At 43.2% G+C, this 20,618-nt stretch overlaps 1 protein-coding gene across 2 annotated transcripts in view; it reads left to right on the top strand.

Annotated features, from left to right (window-relative positions):
- Positions 1-20,618, top strand: part of LOC102192139 (RNA binding protein fox-1 homolog 3-like) — a 418,448-nt gene that overhangs the window by 71,226 nt on the left and 326,604 nt on the right. For both annotated transcript variants that reach the window (XM_013912631.1, XM_013912630.1), the window contains one exon: positions 18,811-18,902. The gene's annotated coding sequence lies outside the window, so the exon portion shown is untranslated. The remainder of the gene's footprint in view (positions 1-18,810; positions 18,903-20,618) is intronic.

The following is a 20,618-nucleotide window of genomic DNA, read 5'->3' as shown; positions in this document are numbered from 1 at the left end:
TCTTCATTGTATCTATTCTTTTACTACAATACCAATTTTATTAGTCTTTTAGCATTAACGTATGAAAGTCGTGTTTGATTGTTGTATAACACTTTATCTCATCTCTCCCTCTTTTTTCTTTTAACGCACTAGTTTTCTACTTAATTGTGAAACATTGTAGGCTCCATCCACATGGCAGTTGCTGTAGGAATGAAATTAGTATTAATACTACAGGTCATGCGGATGCCCCAATTAACAAGAAACCAGTGGAACGGCATCACTTTTTCAGTTAAGTCTGCACACCAGCTAAAATATGCGAAAAACCTTTGAAACCTTGCATCTCAAAAGCGAGGAGAATGACTCATGTTCATTCCGGGCATTGCCACCCCATCTATATGTATTAAAAAAGAAACCCTCGGTAATGTAGAGGGTAGTAATGCATGAAGTCTCTGGTGGTGGACTTGTAATACGATGAGAAATAAGACACTAGTTGCACATGTAAGAAACACGAACCACTGAATCTGTTATAAGTGCGACAGGTGACTGAAAAATGTGACTGATACAATGGTAATTATACATTTTCCAACACTGTAATTTTATGTGGTTCTGCATAGCTATAACCTGAAACATTAGCATATTTTCTCACAAGTCCTAATAGATAAAGGGAGCACAATTAAACAAATGACACATTTATCATGTCCTTTATTTATGGAAATGTGCCCACATGCAGAAGGGAGGAAAGTGAGCATCAGGTGTTCAGTCAGTGGAGTGAAAATCAAGTGTGGGTGGTCTGCTTTATTTAAGTTTAACAACACGTATCTGTCAGAATGTGATCTCCGTAGCCCTTGTTTGTGGAACTGTATCAAAGCATGAAATAATGAGACTTCTCATAAAGTCAGGAAAAGAGCTGTTGATGCTCGTAGGCTAAGACTATTACAGAACTATGTTTAGCGTTTAGATTTCACCAATCCACAGTCGAACAGGTTTCATGCAAATAGACAACTAGTCGTCCAAGAGCAGTTACAGGAACCTTTGTTAGTTATGTAATATTTATGAATGAATTTCGTTATTAATTAAGTGACCACGGTAACATCCGGTTGTTAAATGATGACATATGAACCCTTCTTCCCTTGCAGCCCAGCCCATGCAGCAGTATGACTAACCTCATATCCGGTTGTTAAGTGATGACGTGACGAATCCTACTTCTGTTTCCAAAACCCCGCAGTCAGGACATGCTATATTGTATTTAGATAGAAGCTAGCGAGCTAACTTCCTGCTAACTTCTAACTCCGTTAAATGTCATAAATTCCGTTTTCATGGATGCCTGGATGTTAAACTCAATTGTTACACCTGGTAGAGCAGAACGCTGTCATTTTATTAAAGATGAAAGACTTTAGACAGTTTTTCAACTCTCAGTAATGCCACAGTGATCGTTTGATATATGGACCTGCAGCGGAGTTTAGGTCCAGACACGGCTAGTGACGTCAGACTGAACAACCGGATTGTGGATGGATTATCTCAGTTGTTCTCCTGACTGAAGTTTGGTCCGTTTACAGCATCCTGCCCTGTGATTGCATTTGTCCCTAACCATCGGGAACCCTCACGTTAACTTTTATCGACTGGAAAAATAGCATTCATCCTCCAGCTTCACTGTTTATGTTATGCTAACATAGCTGTTAGCTAGCCACCACGTAGCACATCATTATATACCAGCTAGTCCAACTTCAGTAACCCTGCAAACATCACTGCTGTTTAGTTTTCTGTCTTCATTTATGTTGGAAGTGATAACAGAGCTGTACGTTTTAATTTTTCAGAAATCTCTCAGTCAGAACATGCTATATCATGAAACTAGCGAGCTAACGTCCTGCTAACTTCAAACTCTGTTAAACTTCATAAACACTGTTTTCATGGATGCCTGGATGTTAAACTTAATCATTTCACCTGGTAGAGCAGCAATACTCATAATTTTATTAAAGATGAAAGAATTTAGACAGTTTGTAGCTCTCAGTAATGCCGCAGTGTTCGTTTGACTTTAGGACCTGAAGCTGAGTTTGAACCCGGAAACAATGACGTCATACTTAAAGACCAGATTTTGGTCTCATTTTTTTTAAAAGTGGGTTTACTTCCTCTACTTTTTAAGACTTTTGTTGTGAGTACACTGCTCTATTAAAAAATTATAGTTGTTAAAAAGTTCTTTAATATTCTATATTTGGTATGTAAAGTTAAATATGTCAGGCCTTTATTGTTCTGTTGGTAATTATAGCTTATGGCTCATGACAATGAAGAATTCTTAAAAGCAGTGCAATCAGTCCTCTTTTAAAATCTGCAACTTTACAGCAAAAATAATAGTCTTTACAGGTTCTACAGTCTTTTATTTTTATTTTGTAACTCACTTGTTTAAACTGTATAAAGGCATAAAGTTTTATTCGGGCAGTGTCTACTTCCTGGTAGCGATTGCTGGTACTTGTTTGCTAGGCCTCAGCTCTGTGGTTTCATGTCACTGAATTAGTGTCACACATCTGTTTTTGCTAAATATTGCTTATTCACCAATATTTTTAAGGTGTTTTTTGCAGCAGTTTTGCGTAATAAGATGTGCATTCATAAACAAACACGTTTCAGACTCAAACTGGGTGTTGGCTTTCTCCTTAATGGTTGCTGAAGAAGAGTATTTGATCTCAGTGACAAACATCAGGGTAGAAGGCCATTAAATACACTGGAGAAGCAGGTTTTCCCTCAGCACAGCAGAGTGGACAAGGAATGATCGAGGGGCCGTGGCTCCCTAATGACGGTCCCCTGCAGAAGGGACAGTTGTCTCAGCTATAAGCCCTACTTCCTTGACAGCCCCTGGGATCCCTTTGTCCTGTTGTAAACTATACTGAAGGAAGGACATTTAATTGCCTGGCACACACTAATGAGTTTGCAAACTAATTAAAGGGGGTATATTACGCCCTGTGGAGGCCCACATCACTAAGAAAGCCAGGGACATCTTTAATGAGGAGCCTTGATAACCCTTCAAAGGAGGGATGTGTAGTGTCTGTAATGATGCCCAGGGTAAAGCCGAGCTCAGCCAGGGAAAAGTGTGTGTGTGTGTGTGTGTGTGTGTGTGTGCGTCCCTCACCTCGGGTGTGTGGAGACTTGCAAGCAGATGCCAAGTGTTTTCAGTCCATCGCCCACAGCTACCTACCTACATGTCCTAATCAAAGAGTTTCACTCTCCTTCCAATAGGTTCAAAGAGACCAGCTCCACCTCTTCTCTCAGTGGGTGGTACACAGAAATTTCTAGGTTGTTTCATTTTCCTGTATTGTATTATTCACCTCGGCATAATCAGGTTTGTTAAGGAATCAGAAGAAGCATTTTAGGAGCATTTTTAAGCGATTTAAATGACCTATATACACAGGAGAATGCAAACGCGCGCGCTCGATGCATAGGCAAGATCTTGGCTCGGTAAGAAAGGCAGAGGCACGAGATGGACAGATGGACTGAATATGCCTTCAGAATCAATGACGGTCGTGATTAGTCCCCATTTTGGAATTCATTAAATTACCCAGGGCGCTTTATGTTTTCAAACAAATTAAGCTCTTTGACTGTTGCTGAGGTTGAGCCGTTGCTCTCCGTCATGTCTGCTCGAGCTCCTGCTGTGGCTCGATGCAGCTGGCAGCCCTTTTCACTGCAAAGTCAGTCCCCCCTCCAGTAAACAAGTGCATTTTTTGTGTGGTCACAATATTTTCCTCCCAGACAGTGACGGCTGTTATTTTGCCCGTGGCTCCTGTCAAAACTAACATGGCTTAATTGACTGCGAGCGAATGAGCTCCTGGATTGATCCTGTCAGGCTCCTCAGGAAGTGATGCTGCTCCATCTGTGAGGCGCAACTCCAGCGACAGCAGCAATCTGTTGCTTGGGAATGAGCCAAGGCTAAAAAAAAAAAAGAAAAAGTCAAAATTACAGAAAGTACCTCAGGCGCTGTGTATATTCTGATCAGCTGTCAGTGATGACACACTCTGATGCACATGCACGCGGAAATAAGGCGGCAGAGAAGCTCGACAGAGAGACAGATATCCACATATACACAATGTAATTTTTGCATCATGGTTAGCAATGTCACATTCATGGGGGCCTGTGTCTCTCCCTGAAGGTATGGCACAAAATCAGAATGGTCTTGTCTGGCTTGTTAGACATTTGATGTCAGGCGAGGTTGTCCTCGGGGTATATCCAAAACGCGGGCTGTCATCTCTGCCTGCATCGCTGTCATTTGCTCTAAAATTGTGGCATATACTGTCATCTTGGGTTTTTACCTGTAACTCAACTCGGCTAGGCCCAGTCGCGACCCTGAAGCCTTTCACCTCTCCGTCCCTACCTTTCATCTGCCGCTTTTTCTCCTTTTGGTTGGAGATGCTGCATTTCCTCAGCTGAAGTGTGCAATGCAGCAGCTCCTTCTGGCTCGATTAAATATTTAGACGGCTGTCTATGTAGATGGGGGTTCGGAGACATGGAGGAATAATCTGGGAGACAGCTGCTATAGCACATCTGGGTGTCACTGATAGCAGAGGAAGGTGTGCGGCTGGTGTTGCTATGGAGGAGGTAGTCTTAAGAGACACACCTGTCAATCAGCTGGGCGGCACAGGCGCTGAGGCTTTGTAGCGTCCCTCTATGGTGGGCCAGCTCACACAGACTGACACCTGCCAGACTGAGACTGCCATTCATGTCTGAGCCGAATGTGCTTTTTGTTGAGGACAACCCCACGATAATGCTGCCACCAGCCACACCGTATACTTTAATAATATATCTGCCTCCACTCTAATCAAGTTAACGTCGCGTTACGAGGACGAGTTCAAAATTAAAGCACCAACTTCTTCCCTTTCGGTGATGCTCCGACTACAGGTAGGAGACATTTTGGGTTTTTAAATAGCGCTGATCCTTGTTTAGGTTTGCTGCTAACAGGGGATAGCTGTAGGTGCAGTGTGTCAGAACATTTGAGGAAGATTGAGTGTGAAAATCCACCCACTCCTTTCCCTCCCCACCCCCCCTGCACTCTTCATCCGCCAGCAGCCTCAAGTTGGAGGCTGCACAGCGGTGCTACGAGGCCGGCTGGCCTGAAAATCACTTTGTGTTCCTCTCCCAGGCACATGCGATATGGATGCGTCTCCGCTCGGCTCAGGCCCTCCCGACACAGTGATTAATGGCACAGGCTTCTCTCCCCATCTCATTCTGTTACTGTCAGAGTTAAGTGGGCCGAAGACAATAATAAACAGTCAGTCTTCTGTGAACCCCCTAACACGATCATTCCTCCCCTCCCGATTCCCCCTTTCCAATGAGGAAAAAGAGGAAGAGAGATGGAGTGAGAGATAGAGGAAGTGTGCGCTCGTGTGTGTGTGTGTGTGTGCTGCACAAGACAGACAAACGCAGAGTTAAAGACACACAAATAGAGTTCAGTAATGGAAGCGAAAGCCTATATGTCAGTGAATCAGATTGTTCCTCACAAGCAAGTGAAGTTTACAAACTGCTGCCGTCTGATTTCAATCGTAAAAGATAGCAACAGTACGGATGCAGAATTTAACTACAAATGATGTGGATGTAATGTGTACTTACTTTTTTTTTAACACATGCATTGTAATTCCCTCTTATCCATCCACGTCATACGAAAATCGATTAGGAGAACCATACATCTCCAATGTAATTACATATAATGTAATTAGATGATAATGCTTTTTATATGCAGATTGATTTAAAGCATCTGCGCCGCCTTACCTCCATTACCTCACAACAGCAACCCCGTGACAGTGAATAAGGACTTGATCTTTGCTGTGATCGTTTAACAACTCAAGCAAGTGTCGTATAGATTTTAATATTGTATGGAATTAAATGAAAGCAAATGAGTCCCAGAGGAGAAAAACTCAGCAGGGTGATCTGCTCAGTATCAATACTGCTTTTCAGGGAGTCGAGGGAACTTGACTCAATGTGAGAAGCATCAGGGGCGAAGAAATCATGAAGAAAAAGGCAACTGAAACACAAGTATGGTTATTAAAAATCTAAAAATTATATTGAACAATTTGTTCATTTAATACTCAATGAACCAGTGTAATCTATATGCTGTATATGTCACTTAATTCAATTCAGGATGACCCTGGATTCCCAACCTGCAGGTCTGCACTCCATATATATTCTAAATTATTATTGAGGATAGGGTTACTTCATCCCGGCTCCTTCTTTTCATGCTTATCTGACTTAATTAATATTATGTACTTTGTAGGGTGACTCTGATTTTTGAATAGTAATTAAATTCTATATTAAAAAATAGCTTATGAGAACTTGTCTTGACAGATGGATTCTCCATTGCCTTTACTTGTGTATGGTCATATATAGGCACTTTAACCTCCATCACACCGTGGCATGTAAATCATTAGAATCAGAATACTTTATTAGTCTAATTATGTGGTTAAGTTGCTCTAAGACGATAACAACAATGCGTTCTTCGAATGTTTTGTTTCAGTCTGTTGTCATTCTGTATGTTTGCTGCTTTTAAATATAATCATTTCACAGTTTTTCACCTACGTGGTCCTAATGGACTAAAGGATTATGACCTAATTTACAATTTAGCATAAAACTGTAAAGCAGTTAGCACATTTTTTTAATAACACAAGGTTATGTTCATTTATTCATGCATTCTTTAATATTCACTGCATAGTTTCATGTGTTTGTGCCTTTGTTGTCAGTGTAAACCATTGATTTACAGTATAGGAAGAAGCTGGTTAAGAAACACAGTGCTGTGAAACAGTGTTGGGCCCCTTTCTGATGTCCTATTGTTTTGCACATTTGTCACTTTTACATGTTTCAGATCATCAAGCAAATTTTAATATTAGACAAAGATAATCTGAGTAAACACAAAATACAGTTTTTAAATGACGACTTCTTTGATTAAGTGAGAAAAATTATCCAAACCTACCTGGTCCTGTGTGAAAAAGTAATTACCCCTCTTGTTAAATCATGAATTAACTGTGATTAACCACATTTTTTGCAAAGCTGTTCAGTTTCATTAAACAAGCCCGTGTTTGATTACTGTCAGACCTGTTGAATCAAGAAATCACTTAAATAGAACCTGTGTGACAAAGTGAAGCAGGCTACAAGATCTCAAAAAGCTACACGTCATGCTGCGATCTAAAGAAACACCTGAGAAATAAAGTCACCGACAGGTATCAGTCTGGAAAGGGTTACAAAGCCACTCCTAAGGCTGTGGGACTCAAATGAACCACACTGAGATACATCATACAAATGGAGAAAACTTGGAACAGTGGTGAACCTTCCCAGGTACCAAAATTACTCCAAGAATTACTACAAGAAGAAAGAGCATCCGTTTGAGAGTTCAAGGAGAAAACCACTGATGACCAAAAAGAAAGCCTCGTCTCTTGTTTCCCAAAAAATCATCTTGATGATCCCCAAGACTTCTGGGAAAATACTCTGCAGACCGAAGAGACAAAAGATGAAGGAGGTGTCCAAATTCATAGGCTGCATCCTCCTGAGGCCGCATTTGTAGGTCGGTCACGTCACAGCGATGCGACGAAGGCTGTCCAAATTCGTAGACTCCTCCAAATGCAGCCAAAAAATGCGTCCCCCTTTCCCCAGATTTGAAGGATGGGTCGAGTGTATCCTTCGTGGCCCACCATATCCCAGAATTCATAGCGCCAATTCCAGGAATTCCAAGCCAATTCCAGTTTCCAACAATGGCGGCAGCTACTTAGTTTTAATTTTACTCTTATTACTCTTTCTAGGTCATAAAAAGACGAGAATGTAGCTGTGTAAACTTCAAATATCTGCTCGGTTTATCAAGACATCGCATATTTGCAAAGTGCGCCGACGTTTTCGGAGACGTCTGTTACCCACCAGCTCGATAGCTGACCGGGGCGAGAACAGTGAACTCCCGGCACATCGATTTCAAACCCCCCTTGGTCTTTCGCTACTCAGGTTAAACATGATATATAAGTCAAGAATTAAGGCCAGTATCCTGCTATACTTTAGATAGCAAAGAGCAGATGGCTGAGTTTATTACACTCCACCGAGACAGCTGGTGACGCAAAACTGAAGGCTAGACCGTCCAATTTCACTTCTGCTCACTTATGGTCTACCCTACCCTTCGGAGGACCCGGCCCACGTAGACTGCGAAGGCCGGGTCCCCAGGAGGATGCAGCCTATGAATTTGGACACCTCGGAAGTTTTTGGAAGGTTTGTGTCCCGTTACATCAGGCGTAAAAAAGTACCACAGCATATCAGAAACTGAACATCATGCCAACAGTAAAATGTGTTGGTGGTCGTGTGATGGTTTGGGGCTATTTTGCTGCCTCAGGACCTGGAAGACTCGCTGTGGTCAATGGAACCATGAATTCTGCTGTCTACCAAAACATCCTGAAGGAGAATGTCCAGCCATCTGTTTGTGACCTCAAGCTGAAGCACACCTGGGTTCTGCACCAGGACAATAATCCAAAACACACCAGCGAGTCCACCTCTGAATGGCTTAAGAAAAACAAAATGAGGACTTTGGATCGGCCTAGGCTCCAAAGGCGATTGAAACGCTGTGACATGACCTTAAACAAAGCGGTGCACGCTTGAAAACTCCTCCAACATGGCAGAATAACAGCAATCCTACAAAGATTAGTGGGCTAAAATTCCTCCACAGCACTGTGAAAGACTAGACTTGCTAGTTATCACAAATGATTGCAGTGTTGCTGCTAAGGTGGCCCAACCAGTTATTAGGTTTAGGGGGCAAGCACTTTTTTCTTTTACTCCTGAATTTCAAACACCTTCATTTAGAAACTGCATTTTGTGTTGACTTGTATCATCTTTGTCTAATATTTAAATGTGCTTGATGGGAAAACACTTTTTCACACCACAGGATGTTCTCCTGGGCTTTCAGTATAAACTCTGGAATGATGACAGATTAGGAAGAATTGGAGTACATGAGCTGGCTCCAGCCAAAAGAGAGAGAGAGAGTGCAGGGACTGTGGATCTCAGACCTGCTGCTTTAGTCACTAGTGAGCTTGTCTTTTCCTGCAACTCCAGCCTCTTCCTCCATCCCCAGGCCTGTCACTTCACTCTGCCATGTCCTCTTCAGACGAGCACTCGCTCCTTCTTTCTCTGTCTCTGCAAGTCTCCACCTCACAAACAGCACAGGGCTCATCCAGCAGCAGCACCGCTCAGTCCTTCGAGAGTTTCCGTACACAAGTAGGAATAAAGGATTCGAGTCTGAGTTCCAGCCACTGACCTTGGTTTCAGGGCCTCAAAAGCCTCCGCTGAGGCTGTGAGACCCTTCACCACGACTGCCATCACATTTTTTTTCCCCCCTCCTCTTCCTCTCCGTTTTCTTCCCTCTCTTATTACTGGGGATGACCTGCCTCACAGCCCTGCGCTCAGTGACCGAGAAATCCTGTGGCCCTCACCGTCCACGTCCTCCTTGCTGCTGGTAGATTGTCTTTGTGTCTACCGGAGTGGCCTCGGAGAAATGAAGTGCCATGATCTCATCACGGCAAACCCATTGTTTTCACTCTCATGCACACTGTGTAATAGCCATGGAGATAAGGGGATGATTCAGACCTTTCACGGAAGGAAATGTGAAAAGCCTGCCTGTGAAAAAGTGAAATTACTGTTTTGATGGCTTTTGATGGCGGGGGGCATAATTGCTGGATGGAAGGAAGGATGGAGGGTGAAATACACATAGGAGATTAGTATTTCTAATACTGGAGACGATTGGTAGGAGGCCTGCAGAAGGTTATGCACGCAGTGGGTAGTTCTAATGAAGCTGCCATGTACGTGGAATAGCAGATTGACTAAAATAGCTCATTGTTCTTCTTTCCACAGCAACCTTTGCCCCTCTGGATTGAAACTACATTCTTGATGGCAGCACTGATTATGATATTGTTCGATGCTCATCGCCATAGTAACGGTGATTAATTTCACATTGTTTGCGCATAACATAGTTGCCTGTGCCTTCAGGAATGGGAAACGAGCTTAAGTATTTTTGGCAACTGGCATAAGGCTCATCAGCACATGCTCACAACGGGATTACAGCCTGTCGTAATGACAGGGGCAAAGCGTAAATAGTATAAATACTCCATGGGATTATAATTAGCCTTACTCTGCGTATTTAGACACACTCAAGTGGAACTAAAACCTTATTGACTTCTGGAGACAATTTCATATTAATTGGATGCCTCTTCTTCCTCACTGCCTACTTTGTTTTTTTTCCCCCAAGCTGCAGACAAACACCGTGCTGGTGTAGTGGATTAGCATCAACCGCAGCACCAACTCGAATGTAAGAAACACCACCTTCATTGCTGGCGTTGGGGCAGACGACGGTGGTGACAGCGGAGGAGGGGGATGAGAATCAAAGGGGAGTCTGAGCAGCTTTGAAGCAGTCTATGAGGAGCAACTCAAAAGGCGCAAAGGGGGAATCGATGTTGGAGCGATAAGATAAGGCACATGCTGATGGGGAAATATCCTCCGGGTTTAGGCACAGTAGCACAGAAGCAAGGCGGACAGGGTTTCCTGGTGACGCCGCAGCACGGGCACGATGGGAATTGATGTGAATCTCGTCGGACGCCGCCACCTTTCTCGAACGCACAGTCCATTTCATCTTCCATCTCAGTATTCAGCATATGTCTTCCTCCCTCTTTGTCTCCCGCTCTCCCTCCCTCGTTTTATCTGTGCGCCGGCCACAAATTTATCCCTTATTTTCTATCCAGGAGTGGAGGGGAAAGTTGTAAAGCTAATTAAGGAGTGTGGATGCGGCAGCTCGACAGATGTGCATTGAGATGGGTGCTATTGAGTAGCGGGGATAATGGTGGGCAGCGGGGTTGTGTTGGAGGGAGCTCCTACCTGGGCGTGCATGTTAATCAGCGTGCCTGTCTGTTGAGAGCCGGGGAATTAAGGGGGAAGGGAAGCGTGTCGCCAGCCTCCAGTGAAGAGACAAGGCAGGCAAGCTGATTAAGAGCACAAATTTGCCAGTTTGGTCAGACAGGGAGATATGTGTACGGAGGAGGAAAAGGGCAAGAAAAGTGTGTATTGATTAACAGTGCCGGTGGTGGTGGAATTCAGGGGGGGAAAAAGTGGGAAGAAATCTACCTACCATTGTCAAACTAAATATTTCTCAACTCTTGAAGGCATCAAAAGACTTCAAAGGTGTAAAACATCACAAAATGACCACAGCATATATGCAGGGAGGCTGCGAGGGTCGTTTGGAAATGTTAATAACTTCAAAATTTCTCCTCCCAGTGCTGAGATTTTTGCTTATGAAAACTCTTTGACAGCACTATGAACTAAAACAGGGACCCTGATGAATTACATGACATTCAGTCTCCTTCCCGTCCACGTGCACTTTCAGCTGCTCAACGACAGAGGACAGAGCTCCAGCGTGAGAATGCAGGATTCCAGTCATGAAACGAGACACGACAAAGATTTTTTTATTCTATTTTATTTTACATCAAAAGGCAGGAATTTCTTTCCCGTCTCTGACAGAAAACCACCGATATGTCATTCATATAAATCATTGCATATTTTTACACAAAAAAACGTCCTGCCTGGGATTTTAATTAGCCAGTGCCAATCATCATCTCGGTCTAGCTTCTACTGCATCTGAGATCTCCTGCAGTATGTTGTGCAATCACGTCAAATATTCATAGGCAGGGTTCGTAATCGTGGTAATATATCTGGGTAAAGAAAAAGGGCACTGTTGCAGTCACAGTGATGCTGAGAGACATCAACATTTACATGCATATTTGATGTCAAAAAACAAGTAATTCTGTGTGTCATTTATGAAGCAACAACGCCAAACGCTCGCTGCTTTCAGCTACTTATCTTTTTCATGTTGTTCAGGTAAACCAGGACATTTTAACGTTGGGTTAGAGAGAGAAAATTGAGAGCGAGTCCTCCACCGAGGCCAATCCAGTGCCCTATCTCACAGTTTTAGAGGGAAGTCACCCAGATCTCCACCAAATCTTAATGGCTTCTTCCCTTCCCCGCGCTCTAACGCTCCACCCGGTTTCAGCTTGGTAGATTTTGCTCACACAGAGGTGGACAGATAGCCAAACAAAGGCACTTGTCTCATGCAGTACCATCACCTTGGCAGGTAAATACAGAAGGAAATATTAGGTCAGGCCATAGCTTTAAAAACCTGTCACAGAGAATAACCGTACAGTTAGTTGATCACAAGTTAGCAGTGCTTTAAAGAAGTAGAATCCATTGATCCAGCCATAAATTTCCTTCCACCTATCCAGAGTCCCAGCTGTCATAGATTGAGGGGGTGGGAACACCCTGAACAGACCGTCAGTGGAGCACGGGCTAACGCACACACGTTCATGCTTACATTAAACCTACGGCCAATTTAGAGACACCTGTTAACCCCATGCATGTCTTCAGACTCAGAGAGATGATGCAAACTGCAGTTGGAGCCCAGCACCTTCCTGCCGTGAGGAGATGGTGCTAACCACTGCACCAGTGTGCCGCCTAACCCGCCCGCTTTTCAAAATCAAAGCGTGAGCAGTCCACCTTAACAATGTTTCACAGTTAAAGCTTCAGGGGGATAAACACATCATATAAAGGCTGCACAAGTTTGCAGTTGTTATTTAATTACTTTGCACATAAAGTCATTATTTTTATTAAGTATTGATGTTCTATCTGTGCCTTTTACTGTGATGGGAACACTGCACTTTCTGAATAAGTCTGAAGCAAAACTGAAGGCTGCTTGGGGGGGGTGGGGGGAGAAAATGGTGTAATGATTTGGTTTAGTGACAGCTTGTGAACAGCTCAAAAGTTTTCCACACTTGAGCGAATAATAATTCACTCCTATAGATGGATTCAAAGCTTTATGCTTTCTTGCCCAGATATATGCACGTTTTTAATTAGAATTATCTCCCTTTTCACCAGCACAGCCTGATCTAATTTCTGCGTAATTGTTGTTATTTACACAGTAAAGCTTTACGGGTATTTATCGACATTTCCTTTCCCAGAGCTCAGTGCCTGCCGTTGATAATGAGTGGGGAAATTATTTTCAACACTCAGACATTATCTGTGTGTTCAAGTAGTCTTCCTTTTAATATGCTAATGCGGCTGATATAATCAGCTGGTAATTGTAAAACACTTCAAGTACAACACATTTTGTGGCACTCTCTCCTGAATGAAGAAATCACAGGCACAGTGAGCGGCGCAGAGCTGTGGTTGGATGTGCAGGGAGCACCCGCGATCCTACATGGCCCAAATCCAAAGCACACAAATACTCCTATAGAAATGCGTAGGCCGGCATTAGCGCCGCGTCGCCGTGTTGGCGATACAATCGCCACCTCCGACTTTGCTTTCTCATCTGGCTTTCTTTATTCTTAAAAATCCACCTTTGATTACCATTGATCCTCCCATAGAGCTGGCTCATACCTTCTATTTATGTCACAACATCTTAAATGAATCTTTTTTTATTGTGTCTTAACGGGAATGATGAAAGAAGTGTTCTCCCCATGTCCTCCGGGGATGTTAGTGCTTTTCTGCCGGAGAGGATGGGATCCTGACTTTGTTTTTCTCCTTCAGCTGTTATTTCCCTGAAGAGAAGAAGGGGAGCTATGAGTGATCGACTCTGCCTTTATTCTCCAAGTTTTCAGGGGATTTGAAGTTATTGAAAGTCTGGGGATGGGTGACAGCTCTGAGATGTCTGTGTGATGCCTATCAGGCATGCGCCGGCCACTCCGTGTGTTCGCCTGCACCCATGCGTCACCCAGCCTGTGAGGAAGAGGGCACGGGGTCCATGTTCTCCAATACATGGTATTCTTGTGGCCAATCATTTCTGCTCACACATGACATCTCTCCCAGATTGATTTCATTCAACTGTAGAGGGCGGCAAGATCAAACAAATGTTGTTTGAAATAGCAGCGACAGTGCCGTGAGGGGGGGTGGGGTCAGAGGTGGGAGGGTGCTTGCTCGAAAGATGAAGTGAGGGATGGAAATGGAGAGAGAGGGAATCAGTCACCCAGTCAGCACCATGCCATGTGGTGATGTGGAGTAGCAGGAGAAGGTGCTACTCCATAAACCAACAATCCTTTCATAAACTGCTCCTTTTCACAGCGAGGTGGGTGGCGGGCGGGGCGGGAGGGACGGTCCTATTCCTTCACGATGCCTTTGAGTACCCATGCAAGGAATAATGGATGCGTAATATGGAACGACAGCTTGCAGAGTACTATCATTAATGTTGTAATTCACTTTTAGTGTTTCTACTATTGCGCTGCAACAGGAGGCACAGATGTCACCTGAATCTGCTCCTTCTAGCAGCCAGAGCGCGCCCGCTTTTCACCAGCTGTCTTGGAATGCACCCTGCCAGCCCCCCCCTGTGTGGCCAAATGTGTGCACGCGTGTGTGCTACGCGTGGCCCTCGCTTTGCCTTTTGAATACAAGTCAGGGTTTTTCTGCACAGACTTGTTTTTGTTACGTCGGTGCATTTAGCATTTTTGGTCCTGAAATCGTTATAAGAGTTTACAGTTTGAGTTTGAGGATAATTAATCATTTTTGTATGTTCTCTCGGGTATGGAGGGGTTTGCTCTTTTCTCATTTCTTTCTCTAATTGAGGTTATAAGATGCATGCAATGAGTTTTCACTGAACCAGAACGTTTCGCGATCCAGCCTGCTCTCGTTCCCAGGGTGTAAAATAGTGCTGTTTTGTCAAAGCCGCTGGCATCTCGCAGACAGGCACAAGGTGTCCTTTGGCGCCGGTGCCGTGACGCACCGGGTTTATAGCAATAGTTAGATGCTCCTCACTTCCCCTGTAAAGCGGCCCTTAGCTTCACATTTAAAGACACTATAAGCGTCATTTTTTTCAGCGTGCAGGATTAATATTGTGAACCAAAAAAAGTAGTTTTTAGCGCCTTAGCAGAGCCAAGCAGTGAATGAAGACGAGGGAAAAATGTGACTGAAAAGGAGACTAATGACAGAGAGCTGCTAAACTGGACACAAGCTGTTATCACTTATTATTTAATTGCTCCCAGGATAACTCGTATCTCTGTGACAGAACGGAGGTATTTGATGGTGTCGGGATGCACAGTCCCACCAGTGAACTGTATTTCCTCAAGGTGGGCTGGGTCGTTTATAATATAAGCTACTGTCTTTGTGGTTTGTTTGTGCTTGTTTTTCCATCTTTGTGGTGATTTTGTTCATCTTAAATGACAGGAAATATTTTCCCACAGCTCGAACAATATTAGGAGTGTACAACTATTATTAATAAGAATAATATGGCAAGTTTATATTAATACCTTTGTATTTTTTTGTTTTGTGTTCAGGCCTTGATTATTGTGGATGTTTAATATGGGTGGGTGTCACGGTCCTGGGTCTGGTTTGATTATTTAATGTTCTGTCATTTAGTGGTTTCTCGTGGTTTAGTCTGTATTTTTAGCTCATTTTTTCAGTATTTTGGGTGATTTCTAGTCTTTGGGTGTTGTTAATATGCCTCCCCTGTGTGCTGCGTTACGTCTAGTCATCCTGGTTTCTACGTTCATGTGTTTCCTGTTTTATTTTGACAGTCCCGTGTTAGTGTTGTGTTTTGCTTCCTCCCTGTCTCATGCATCAGATTAGGTTCAGCTGTGTTTCCCTTTTGTTACGTTTTCCCTCATTACCCTCCGTTTTCATTGTGTGTGTTTTCCTTTGCTCCTCGTGGGGTTGTCTGCGTGTCCTCTGCCCCCACCACTCCACATGTTTCCAGGTTTCAGGTGATATGTAATGCTTAGTTTACCCGGGTTTAGGTTTTTGTTTCACTCAGTCTAAATTTGCTTTTGTTTATAGCTTTGTGCAGGCTCACTTTTTATCCTTCAGCTCACTCTGCCGCCATCGTCTGATGCTGTCTCCCTCAGCAGATGTGACAGTGGGCTTTTCAGTTTTTTTGGATGGCACTGCAGCAGTGTTGCCATCGCCTCCAGCCCGGCTTCCTTTTCATCACGGTCATTAAACTGTTAAAAACTGCGTTCCTGCAAGCGTGCATTTCAAAAAGCTGATATTTAGTGGTGGGCGGATCGATCCAAATATCGATTGTATCGATACCAAGTCTGCATTGGTATCGGATCGATACTAGCCTGGAGAGATCGCTTCTTTACTTTAAGTGCCGCCCTCCCCTTGTGTTTAGACGTTGCGCCGTCACATGACTTAGAGGCTTTGAAGGTTGTTAAGTTGTTACATTAAGTTGTTTTTGTTGTTGAGAATTTTAATTGTAATTTTTGTATTATAGTTTCTCAACAGTACTTGTTTGTTTTAATTTGTTTACTGGTTTGCGTGCACTTTTTATTTCAGACTTTTCTAAAAAAAATTGATAATATTATTTTTCTATTTAATTATAAACTTTGTCCTAATTATGTCCTGGGTTTTAACTATTTAATAATAAAAAAGGAAACATCACAAAAATCACTCAAGGTCATGAAAATTAATTGAGTTTTAGCAATTCAATGGCACATCCACCTTATTTATCAACGGATATCGGCATCGGTATCGGCATCGGTATCGGCATCGGTATCGGCGATATTGGCCCATATTTACTTGGTATCGGATCGATACCAAAATATGCAGTATCGCACACCACTACTGATATTGTCTCATAATTCACAGGACAGTCAACGTAAAGTTATATATTTAGCAGTAATGAACTGCTTGTGGAGCACTATGAGCGCTAAAATAACAGAATGATTACAATGAAACAGCTGATTATTATGCTCCGAGTTTATATTATACACAGCACAGTGCTGTTGTTGTAGCAGGACACAGTGTAAAGCTACAGTGAGAGCGGTGTCTTTGTGCAGAAGTCTCTGCAAACTGTGTCTCGTTTATGCCTTTTTTCATGCACCTTCACTAATCTCTCTGTGTGCTTCTGTGCACTGGTGTTTTTCCCTTCCTAACCTACCTTACGTACTTCATAAGCACAGACATATATTTTTTTGTTGATGTTGTCGTTTCAAAAATCCCATTTATTTATTTACAAAAGGCTGAATAAATAAGCAATAATATGGATTTCATAGATATCCAGGTTCTAATTGAAAAAGGTGTGATTAGCATATTGTTTGTGTCTCATGCTTTACAGCAGGCCTGTTTGTGTTGTACAGGGACCTTTATGGAAATGAGCTCTGTGGGGTTAAAAAAACGCAAAGAAAAGAAATCAACAGAAATGTAACCTATTTCTTTAAAAGGGGCACAAATTTACTGTGAAGATCATCCTGGCAAAACCACAGAGGAAAATGTCAGGAAGGGAGAAAAAAAAAAAGGGTTGGAAGAGAAAATAGCTGACTGACTCTGTAAGTGAAGCTAAGCTCAAAATGAAAAATGTTCATTATATGCCCGTCAAGGTGAAAGGAAGCCATCTCCTCGCCGCTGCAGTTAAAATGTCGACCTCTCCTTCTGCGAGGGCGAAAAGAGGAGAAATGTAAAAACTGCTGCTCTTTGTGCGCGTGCGATCGTGTGTGCGTGCGTGCGTGCGCGTGTGAGTGACTGATCCGAGCTTAATTTCAGACAAGGGCAGCGATGTTAATGGCGCTGCTCAGTAAAATGACCCTTCCATCCATTTCTTCATACATTTTACAGTCGTCACATTTTCCCCTTGTCAGCAGTGTTTGTGTATCGTTGTTGTTTTGCGCGTGACCTCTGCGACTAGCGCAGCGCCCTCTCGGACCTCTGCTTGTCTCTCCGTATGTACCTGCTCATGTTAAGGCTGTTAAATTGCGCTCAGGATGCATTTTATTCAGCTGCGAGGCAGAACGTTATGGCCGACCTCTTCAGGTCACGGATGCCGTCCCCTGTGCCTCATTACTGACAATTTATATCATCTAACGTTCCTTAAAACGCTCGCCGTGTTGGCTTAGCGCTGCGGCCGTCACATGCTACAAATTCTGCAAAAACAGAGCGGCGAGTGGGAGCTGAGCAGCTGACCACGTTTTTGACAAACATTTCAGAAACGACCTCCGTGGCCTGACTACAAATGAGCCGAAGCCTCGCGGTTGTATTTGTTGGGTTGTGCTGCTCGAGCCAAGGCCCATTACAATTTTCACAAGGAATCGATGCCAGCGTGGCCACCCTCAACTATGTGTTATGGATTACAAGCTAACCTTCCACCTCACTGTCTTATTTCCTGCAGCAGCGTTGGATCTTTTTAAGGATGCGAACAGCTGCATTAAAGTTCAGCCGGTCCGTGCAGATGCCGAGTGCAGATACTTTATCCCATCCTTAGCAACCTCTCGTTCTTCTTCTTTTTACAGCCGATCATTTGGTGAGGAAAGTTTGTGGGGAAATGTGGAAATATTCTGTTTCTCGAGTGTGTGTGCATCTGAATCCTCAGAGCTCAGAGAAATGTTGCAAAATTATCACGAGCACGCCTCGCTTTGTCATTCCCTCTTTTGTTTGTTGTTCGTGGGATAGAGGAAGGTAAACAACATATCAATCCCACATTATTTACCATTAATTTTCTAAATAAAAACCTGCGACTTTAAACAGTTCTAAGAGGAAAGAGTCAGCTACATGTTTCATATTTTCATGTTAAGTGGGTACATTGGTCTTGGGGCTGAGAGCCAAAGGCAGAATAGGAAAGCTGTGATGATTTATTTATTAATTTCTTTTAGTTTATTTATTCGAACTGGTAGCAAAGCAATTAACTCCACCCAGAGCAATTAAGCTTTTCTGACCTTTCTCTGGTTAGTTATGGGTCCATATAAAGTAAAAGGACAATAACTGAGCAGCATCTGCACACGCATTATTTCTACACAAGCTTCAGTTACATTTATGGGCTCAAATATAAAGGATGTTACCAATGATCACCAGATCTAACTGTGCCTGTTTATTTTGTTGCAGTAAGCGACTGGTATAACGAGTGGACTTCTGTTGTGCAACAACGAGTGATTTCTCCTCTTACCGACACCTCCGAGCTCCACCCTCTTTGACAGGTAGGATGATTTCTTGAACACAAATGCAACATTTTCACATGTGTAGCAAACAAAAGATGCAAAGCTATATTTAGGCATAAAATGGATTATATGCCGCTGTCATCATCTGGAAATTAATCAGAAAATATACAATAAAGGAAAAAGAATGAGCGTTTGTGCCTTAAAGTTACATTTGCTCATGGGGAACCAAATCTGGAAAGTAAAGGTCGTCATTTGTTAAAATTAATAAATCATAGAAATGTTCTTCGGAACGCCACCTTTATAATTTCTCATTACGTACCACATGTTTTCATTAAAAACACTCTCGCAGGTCTCCAAGTGCTATATTGACTTAAGTCACAAGCCAGTGGACAGCGAAGAACCATTTTTCTTCTTTTGCCATTTCGCGTAATGAGCCACCGTTTCCATGTTCTGTTAAAAAAACAACAACTTTTCTCTCGCCGGCTTGTGCAAATCTCAGACGCTTAAAAGGCATCCGAACAAACTCATTGGAATGATAATGTAGTTTGTGTCTGCACTTATGGTGAATATGTCGAAGCATGTCTGCGTTGCATCAAAGCCGTTGTCGTAATTTTCTTTTCAAGGGCAACTTGAAAGAGGAGTCGGGAAGAAAGTGGCGTCGGTTTCTTGTTCTCTCCTGCAAGGCAGCTGGTTCAAAAGTAACCTCCTGCTTTCTGAGGGGAGAGTGGGATGATTCAGCAGGAACCCAACAGCCCATCTGACTGATTCACATTTAAACATAAACAGAAATATGGCTGCTCCAGGGAGCTCCGCAGAGGAATGGAAAGTAGCCCCAAATTTCACAGCGGCAAATCAAACGTCTTTTTATTTAACTCTTCCTTTCTGTTTTCCCTTCCTCTGCGGCTCCCCGTAGCATTGTGCACACATAACGGCACCTACTGATTGGACTTATTTGAAGCACGTACCTTGACAAAAAATGGAGAAGAGGAGATTTTCCCGTGTCACAAAGAGATTGAATGTGGTTCTCCAGAAGAGGAGGGCCTGAGAGGATTATATGGCTCAGTGGGCGCTGTATTGTGCGGGGAGTGGATACAGCAGGTACCCACCGAATCCCAGCCAAGAGACAGACACAGTGTTGCTAGGGATAATGTTGCCTCCCAGCAATTAAACTCTGGAGGTTTTGGAGTGGTTTAGGAGGAAGCTTGTTAAATTATCCCATCGCTTCTTTCCCCTCTCTCTCTCTCTCAGCCGCTGCCTCCCTGTTAAACACATTTCTTCCCCTTTTTGCTGTTTCGCTGGATGAAATCCTGAGAACTATAGGGGGAGTCATTTAGCCTTCAGTACTTTACGCTTAATTGAATTCGTTCCCTTTGGTTCTTTGTGTCTTTTTCAACCACAAATCGAACGCACGCAAATTTAGACTCAAAGTAAAAACGCGCACGCATCGTCACTCGGGGGTGGAGCATCTTTAAAAACGCTTTTGAACACGTTTGAGTCGCGTTTGATGCCTTTATGTCATTAATAGAGTCGGAGGAGGTTCGCGTTTTGACGTCGCGGTCTGTTTAACGGTTTTCTGTTTAATTGTTTCGTGTGACAGCACGGGAAAAAGTTTGAGAACAAAATGATTATGTTGGTTTCTCATTACTGCAGAATGCATGAGGTCATCAGTACAATATGCCTCCACTTTGCTTCATTAAACTGGTTCATTTAGCCTTTGGTTAAGTACATGTAAAACTTTGTGCTTGTTAGTCCACA

Source organism: Pundamilia nyererei, unplaced genomic scaffold (genome assembly GCF_000239375.1).
Source record: "Pundamilia nyererei isolate P.nyererei 1_Seehausen unplaced genomic scaffold, PunNye1.0 scaffold00095, whole genome shotgun sequence".
Classification (NCBI taxonomy): Eukaryota; Metazoa; Chordata; class Actinopteri; order Cichliformes; family Cichlidae; genus Pundamilia; species Pundamilia nyererei.
Note: the sequence above shows the minus strand (reverse complement) of the source record. Positions and strands in the feature narration are given on the sequence as shown.